Below are 7,938 nucleotides of genomic sequence, written 5' to 3'. Positions count from 1 at the left end.
ATATAAATATAAATATAATGGACAGTATGTATTCAATATAAAGTTATCCTTTTCTGGACAAAGACAATAGAACAAATAGCTTATAAAATAATGCATGTTACTTCCTTAAATTGTTCCTGCACATTTTCTGCCCCAATTTTTCATTTTTCATTTTTTTCTCAGGGGGCTGTTATATTTAACTTCATTTTCTGAAAACATAAAACAATTAAGACACTCCAGGAAGCTACCCCACCCCCTCATAGCTCAATAAAGTAAGTAACTTGATACTATTGTTTTTCTGTTCTTGTTATTTTTTAAAGTTTAGGATGAAATGGAAACATTTCAAATCTTCCCTAAAATGTAACAAAGAAGCAGATTATTGGTGTTGCTCTGAATCTTTGTTTTGCCACCTTGTAGCATGCTGGAGAATTTTGCCCTGCAGTACATATATTAAAGGCCCAGGTAGCCTGGTGGTTAGGGCAGTCCAAACCCACATGGCCTATGGCAGTTCAAGTCCCAACCAGGCAGCTTGAGAAACATGCTGGGTGCATGTGCATGTGCATGTGTGTCCTGGCTCCTGATCGGATGGAGAGATGGATAAGTGATTGCCTCATGACTCCCCCTCTCTGAGGGGTGCTCTCTCCACTTCTGTTTCTCTAGTGAGTGCACACGCCCTCTGGCAATTAAAAAAATAAATGATTACTCTTTGTGGCCTTCAATTTCCTCATGTGTAATATAAATGTGTGTATGTGTGTGTGTGTGTGTACGTGTGTGTTAATTTGCCAGAGAGCACATGTGCTAGCCAGAGAGAGAAAATCAAGAAAGCACCCACCCCCCATGAGGCATGGTCACGTCACAATCCCTCCTTCTCCATCTCTTCCTCCTTTTGAGATTTTGGGTATGCACACACAAGGGCCTGCTGTGTTTTTTTAAATCATTGGGTCTGAGACTAACCATGCAATGGGTGATGGGCGGTCCATCCGCCTTAACCACCAAGTCACAGGCTGGCCCTGTGAAGGTTTTGTTTCCATATGGCTCTAAAATTCCATAAAAAAATCATTTTTGATTGGGAACTATTCCTAGACAAAACAAGTTGTCAAATAAGCTGAGATATTGGTATGAGCCAAAAGAACATGCAGTAATGGAAAGTATCCAGAGTAGTGATAGAATTAGGTATTGCACCCTGCAAAGTTCTTGTTACATAAACTGGCCACATAGGTCGATCTATACCACTCTGTCAGGAAATTGAAGATGACCTCGGCTAAATCCTGTCTCCAAAATTACTTCTTTTTTTTTTTTAATTTTTTAAAGAGGTTTTTGCTATAGGGCATGTGCGCTCGCCAGACAGAGAGAGAGGACAGAGACAGAAAGCGAGAAATCACCCCCCGGGGGGATGGTCATGCTGCAATCCCTTCTCCTCCATTCTCCTCTCGGGATCTTGGGCACGCACGCACACGTGCCCGGCGTGAGTTTTAAGCCACCGGGTCTGGGATGCAAACCGCGGTCGACTATGTGGGAGTCCAGCAACATAGCCATTACGCTAACTGCTGGTCCCCCTCCAAAATTACTTCTTTTACTTATTCTGGCATCTTCTCAAATTAAGCAAGCTATGTAACTAGTGATGAACTTAGAATAGAGGAAGACTTGGGGCCAGCAGGTGGCACAGTGGTTAAAGCACTGAACTCCCACATGACCAGCTGCAGTTCCAGTCCTGGACCTGGTAGTTTACTTTCTCTGTTTCTCTCTGGTGAGCACATGTGCCCTGTACCAAATGCTAAAAGTAATGATGATAAATAAAATTATATAATTCCAGAGAAAAGAGGACGGCTCCCTTAAAAACTCATACTGTAGCCCGCAAAGATATATTAATTACATGCAAACCAGAAATGATCATTTTAAAGGTCATAACAAATTTTCTAAAAGTAGGAAGGCTCTAGCAGGGTCTCACTTCGGTAGTGCATGTACCTTGGCTAGGTCAGCAGAACCAATGTCTGCCTTTTAGCTTTTCTGGGTTTGAGTTTTAATTTTGTTAGCACTTCCGGAAATAGTCCCGGGGACTAACATATGCTAACCAAACTCACAAAAGACTTTTGTGATTTAAATGCCAGATCACTAATGCAATGAGAAAGTGAACTGCTAAGTAGACCACTGCCAGAAGACTTGCAGCGGCCAAGGCACCCTTCACACTTGTCTATGTGGAAGCACATAGAAATTGGTCTTGACCTCTCCTTTTTCTAGGCTCACTGGGATCCATTCCTTTCAAACCTCACAGTTCATGTATTTGACAAGATGACAGCTTTCTTTTCTATAAAAATAATTTCAGTCACGGGACCAGCAGTTAGCATAATGACTATGTTGCTGGACTCCCACATAGTCGACCGCGGTTCGCGTCCCGGATCCGGTGGCTTAAACTCACAACGGGCGCGTGTGCGTGCGTGCCCAAGATCCCGAGAGGAGAATGGAGGAGAAGGGATTGCGGCGTGGCCATCCCCCTGGGGGGTGATTTCTCGCCTTCTATCTCTCTGTCTCTCTGTCTGGCGAGCGCACATGCCCTATAGCAAAAGAAAAAATCATTTCAGTCACACTTCCGTATGGATATATCCTAGTCGCTGGATTAAACTTGGGTCTCTAAAGCATCTCTAAAATCTGTATCATGTCATTTAACTACTTGAGTTAGGTTGTGCATGATCGCTCTGTGGCAACCACTTTCCCAGTTCGTATCTTACAGGGTCAGACCCTTGCTTAAATTCCGTCAGAGGTTTCCCACTGCCAGTAGCAGTGCTTCTCAAAGTTTAGCCAGCATGAGAATCACCTGCAAGGCTGGGACCAGCAGTTAGCATAATGGCTATGTCACTGGACTCCCACGTAGTCGACCGCGGTTTGACTCCTGGACCCGGTGGCTTAAACTCATGCCGGGCGCATGCGCATGCGTGCCCAAGATCCTGAGAGGAGAATGGAGAAGGGATTGTGGTGTGGCCATTCCCCCAGGGGGTGATTTCTCACGTTCTGTCTCTCTGTCTCTCTCTTTCTGGAGAGTGCATGTGCCCTATAGCAGAAACCTCTCAAAAAAAAAAAAAAGAAAGAAAAGAAAAGAAAGAAAAAATAAGGGGAAAAAAAGAAACACCTGCAAGGCTCGTTGAAACACTGATGGACAGGTCCCAACCCCAGAATTTCTCATTCGGCAGGTCTAGGATGGGAACCAAGATCTTTTTTTTTTTTTTTTAAGGGTTTTGCCATCAAGCATGTGTACTTGACTGAGGGAGACAGAGACAGTGAGAGGGAAAGTGAGAAATCAACCCCCAGGGGGTGGTCATGTCATAATCCCTTCTCTTCTTGGAATTCTGGGACATGCTTGCCCTCATGCCCAGCATGATCCCGAAGCCTCAAACCATGGTCAGTCATGTGGGAGTTCAGTGCTGCCCCAGGCCTTGCATTTCTAACAAGCTCCCAGGTAAAGCAGCTGTTGCTGCGTTGGCAACGAACTTGGAGAAGCACCTGTATACGGACTACGTGGAAGCCCCAAACTTGGTCTGTAAGAGCTTTTACAACCTGCCTCCAGCATACTTTTCCAGCCTTGTCTCTTGCTGCTCCTCTCACCTGTGCTACTTTTTAACCACGTGCAGTGCTCAAGCTCGTTCCAGCTTCCCTTTCATGCCTTCGCATATGTGCTTCCTGGAATTCAACCCCCTTGCACTCCTACTGCAAACTACTATTTTAGTTTTTAACGAATTATTTAACTTAATTTGACCAGAGAGGGCCAGAGTATGTGAGAGAGAGAGAGAGAAAGGGAAAGTGATAAAGCAAGCCACTAGGCCAATGACTCAAGTTGCATTTGGTCGTGTGAGAATCCAGTGCCCATACCTACCATGCCGCTTGCCAGCCCCACTACTACTAATTAAGGCAGACCGTCGCTGTCTTTACACTCCCAGAGTACCTTGTGTTTCCCCGTGTTTTATCGCTGTCACATCGGATCCTAACGACTGCTGTGTATGTCTTTATCCTGCTAAACTGGGTGTTTGGAGGACCAAGACCATGTTTTCATCTTTCTTCCATATCCCTAGCACACCGCCTGTATATAATAAGTACTCACTAAATGTTTGTTGAATTAATTTGAGATTCCAAAACTTCTGAGAGTGCTACATGCAGCACTTCGTATCATTCATGGATTTTGCTCTGAGAATTGCACATGCATCTTATAATAATGGAAGACAAATTGGAACATTGTAAAATTTGGAAATAACATTTATCATTACAGTTGAAAAGAACACATTCAAAGGAATTTTTCAACACATTGCTGTACAGTGTTGTTTTCATCTCAAAACATACATTACTAGGGACTGGCAGTTGGCGTAATGATTATGTCGCTGGACTCCCATGTAGTCGACCGTGGTTTGAGTCTCAGGCATGGTGGCTTAAACTCACGCTGGGCGTGTTTGCGTGCATGCCTAAGATCCCGAGAGGAGAACGGAGGAGAAGGGATTGAAGTGTGGCCATCCCCTCTGGGGGGTGATTTCTTGCTTTCTGTGTCTCTGTCTCTCTCTCTCTCTCTGTCTTCCTGGCTCACACATGCGCCATATAGCAAAAACGTCTCAAAAAAATACATTACTTGACTTTTACATTTGCATATAGAATAGCCCATCATTATATATCATTTATAGCAGTGAGTCTCATTAGATATAAAATGATACTAAAATCCTAGAAAACGAATGTAAACCAAATTGCCTTATATTGAGCAATGGACATTAAAATGAAAAGTGAACATTGTAGCATTACTTGTGAAAGAGTTGACTTTAGGAAGATGCCAGTCATTAAAAATCCAAAGAGACAATACTGGGAATTCAAAGAGGGGAGAGCTGAGTTTATGGGGTAGGGAGAAAAGAGGTTTTATCCTAGTGACACTAACTCAAATTATGAACAGGCATTGCGCTGACCTGTTCATCATTTATAGTGTTCATTTGGCTGTTGGCAAGGACTGCACCAAGTATGGAGGGAGGAGATAGCCCTGTGGCCAGATAAAAGGGAGCTGGCCTGGAAGTGGAGCTGAGAACCCTAATCAGAGAAAACAGCGCGAGGCCGGGGCAGGTAGTTAAGTCACTGGTGCACTGCTGCCAAGCAGATGGTCAGGAGTTTCTGGGGAAAGTTGTACTTTTTTTTTTTTTTCCTTGTTATAGGGCATGCGCACTCACCAGAGAGCCAGAGAGAGAGATAGAAAGCAAGAAAGCACTCCCCAGGGGGATGGCCACGCCACAATCCCTTCTCCTCCATTCTCTTCTCAAGGTCTTGGGCATGCACCCACATGCACCTGGCGTGAGTTTAAGCCACTGGGTCTGGGACTTGAACCGCGGTCGACTACATGGGAGTCCAGCCGCATAGCCATTACACTAACTACTGGTCCCTGGGGAAAGTTGTACTTTGAATCATCCCTAACTGTGTCCAAACTGTGAACCACTTCAGTACAAGAATCCATAAGGATCACTGAATTCATTTGACTCTTATAGCCTCTAAAAAACAAAAGGGGAGGGGCACAAAATACAATCTTCTTTTCTCTCTCTCTCTCTCTCTCTCTCTCTCTCTCTTTAAAAGAGGTTTTTTGCTATATGGCACTTGTACTCGCCAGAGAGACAGAAAATGAGCAATCACCCCCCCACCCCGGGGGGGATGGCCACACCACAATCCCTTCTCCTCCTTCCTCTCAGCACTTTGGGCACGCACGCACACACACATGGCATGAGTTTTAAGCCACTGGGTCCAGGACTTGAATCGTAGTCAACTATGTGGGAGTCCAGCGATATAACCATTGTGCCATCTGCTGGTCCCAAATTAGAATATTCTTATGAAGTGATTTCTGTGCTATTTAACAGTCTCTAAGTTTCGACTCTAAGGTGGTGAGTGCTATTGAAACTCCTGTGTTTATCACAGACTCATCTTTTCTTTCCTCTGATCAATGGAAAGTAATGAAACAGAGAAAATCATCACACTTTGGGGTATTGGCCTCTCTGGACTGATGGTGGAACACGTGTGTGAAGGTTTCAGATGGTTTCAGGCTTCGTTTTGTGGGAGAGTAGTTTGCAAACTGGTCACAAGGTGGTGTGCACACATAAGCTTTTCTCTGAGTTGTATTCAGGATTGCTTTTCTGTGCCACTGGTACAGAGGACAAGGACAAGGCGGTTTCCTTTATCACCAGCTCCCGGCTGAGCCATCTGCCTGTGAGGTTGGGAGTATTTTCCAACCTTGGATTTCTCGAAACTGATGGCCCAGCTGGGCTCTGAGGAGTCCTAAGGGATGAGAGGGAAACAAAAGGAAGGGGGGGGGAGACAGAATCTGGGGGTGCTGATTGTCTCTGCTCTGTTCTTAACCCCACCTGTGGTAAGCACCCGGCTAGAATTGCTGTTCCTTTACTAAAGATCCTGTGCTTGTCCCTTATGGGCAAAGTGTGTTCAGGAACGGGGCAGGAGGGGCAATACTGCCTGGTGGAGGAGGCAGTTATTACTAGACACCTGTAGGATAAGGTCAGGGACTGGTAAGCGCTCAGCACTGACCTCAGGTCCATGAGGAATGCAGAAACAAAGCAAAACACGGCGTAAAAAACCAGCATGCCACTAGCATGATGTCTGAAATCTGACAGGGGAGTAGAAATTAATCCACACAAAATCCATGTCAAAATACTCAATCCATACGTACGTTAAAAGAATATCAGAAAATTGGTGAGATCCCTGTAGGTCAGAGTAGTGCAACAAAGCTGCAAGGGGAGGGGGGGGATTCGAATTGAGCCTTGAAGAATGAGTAAAAATTGCTGTCTGGAGGGGAAGAATGGGGCAGACCTTGCTTATGGCTGCCCTAACAATACTTACGGATAGCTGTAGCTGCTGCTTCACAACCAGGGAAGAAAGTGTGTGCAACTCAGTACGTGCAATTGTTTCTTGATTTTTCTTTATAAAACTGAAAAGGGGGCCAGCCCATGGCATGGTGGTTAAGGCAGCTAGATCCCACCGTCTGACTGCATTGTTCGAGTCCTGCACTCAGTGGCTTGAAAACCATGCCAAGCACATGCACATGCTTGTCCAAAATACTGAGAAGATAATGGAGGAGTCGGAATTGTGGTATGGCCATCCCCGCTGAGGGAGGATTTCTCACTTTCCCTCTCTCTCTACCCACCTCTCTCTGTCTTTCCAGCAAGTGCACGTGCCTTATAGCAAGTTAAACAAAAAACTGAAGAGGGAAACATGAGTCCAAATAATGCAGGCTTGGCTGTGTCTTCAGTTTCAGACCATCCTTTGAGAACTCTGATCTTCCTGAAAAGCAGGGAGATTGTGTAGAGGTGAGGGCATGGGTGGCAGTGGGCATCAGGGGGGCAGGACTTTGGAACTGAGACACAGAAGAGATGATGACTGTATAGGGACGTGAGATTCTGAAGACTTGAGTTCTTCCACCAGTACCCTGTGCAAGCCCGCGTCAGTCTCTTAACCATCCTGGGCTTGCTTTCCTCATCCGTCCGATGAGAAAGATTGAGAGCTGACATTCTTCGACTTGGTGTATGCTTGACTTTTTGGAAAGCAACCTCGTAAATCGATTTGCAGTGAGGTTTTACCAGCTTAGTATCTAATCTCTCGTCGGATTTTTGCAGTTTATCATTTTGCAGTATGGACTGGAACACAGAGAAAGCATTAGTCTTTGTAAAAGCACCAATTAAAGGCAGGTGCCATGCTCCCCTGTGTGTGTGGCAGAGTCACTAATACTGCTCTGGTAACCTGCTGCTAATTCTCCCTAATTTCCACTGGTTGGAGCTTAGGAGGCACCTTCTAGCTCAGCCAAGAGAAGTGATCATGATAAACAGGAGTGGGGATAGGAAAAGAAAGAATGATAAACAGCTCAAAAGTGATTAAAACGTCTTCCATGGTGACAAGGAGATGGAGAGCCTATTCATAATTCCTAGGAAATATGTACGCATTCGCCTCGTA

The 7,938-nt window shown here is 45.1% G+C and overlaps 1 protein-coding gene across 2 annotated transcripts in view; it reads left to right on the top strand.

Annotated features, from left to right (window-relative positions):
* MOSPD1 (motile sperm domain containing 1) overlaps positions 1-7,938 on the top strand; it is a 31,561-nt gene that overhangs the window by 2,121 nt on the left and 21,502 nt on the right. Inside the window, exon 2 of one of the 2 annotated variants that reach the window (XM_006171433.2) lies at positions 163-251. The exons of the other annotated variant lie outside the window; for it this stretch is intronic. The gene's annotated coding sequence lies outside the window, so the exon portion shown is untranslated. The remainder of the gene's footprint in view (positions 1-162; positions 252-7,938) is intronic. 2 annotated transcript variants of the gene reach the window in all.

The sequence above is a fragment of the Tupaia chinensis genome, unplaced genomic scaffold (assembly GCF_000334495.1).
Source record: "Tupaia chinensis unplaced genomic scaffold, TupChi_1.0 Scaffold149560_1, whole genome shotgun sequence".
Taxonomy (NCBI): Eukaryota; Metazoa; Chordata; class Mammalia; order Scandentia; family Tupaiidae; genus Tupaia; species Tupaia belangeri.
This window is presented reverse-complemented; position numbering and strand designations above follow the sequence as displayed.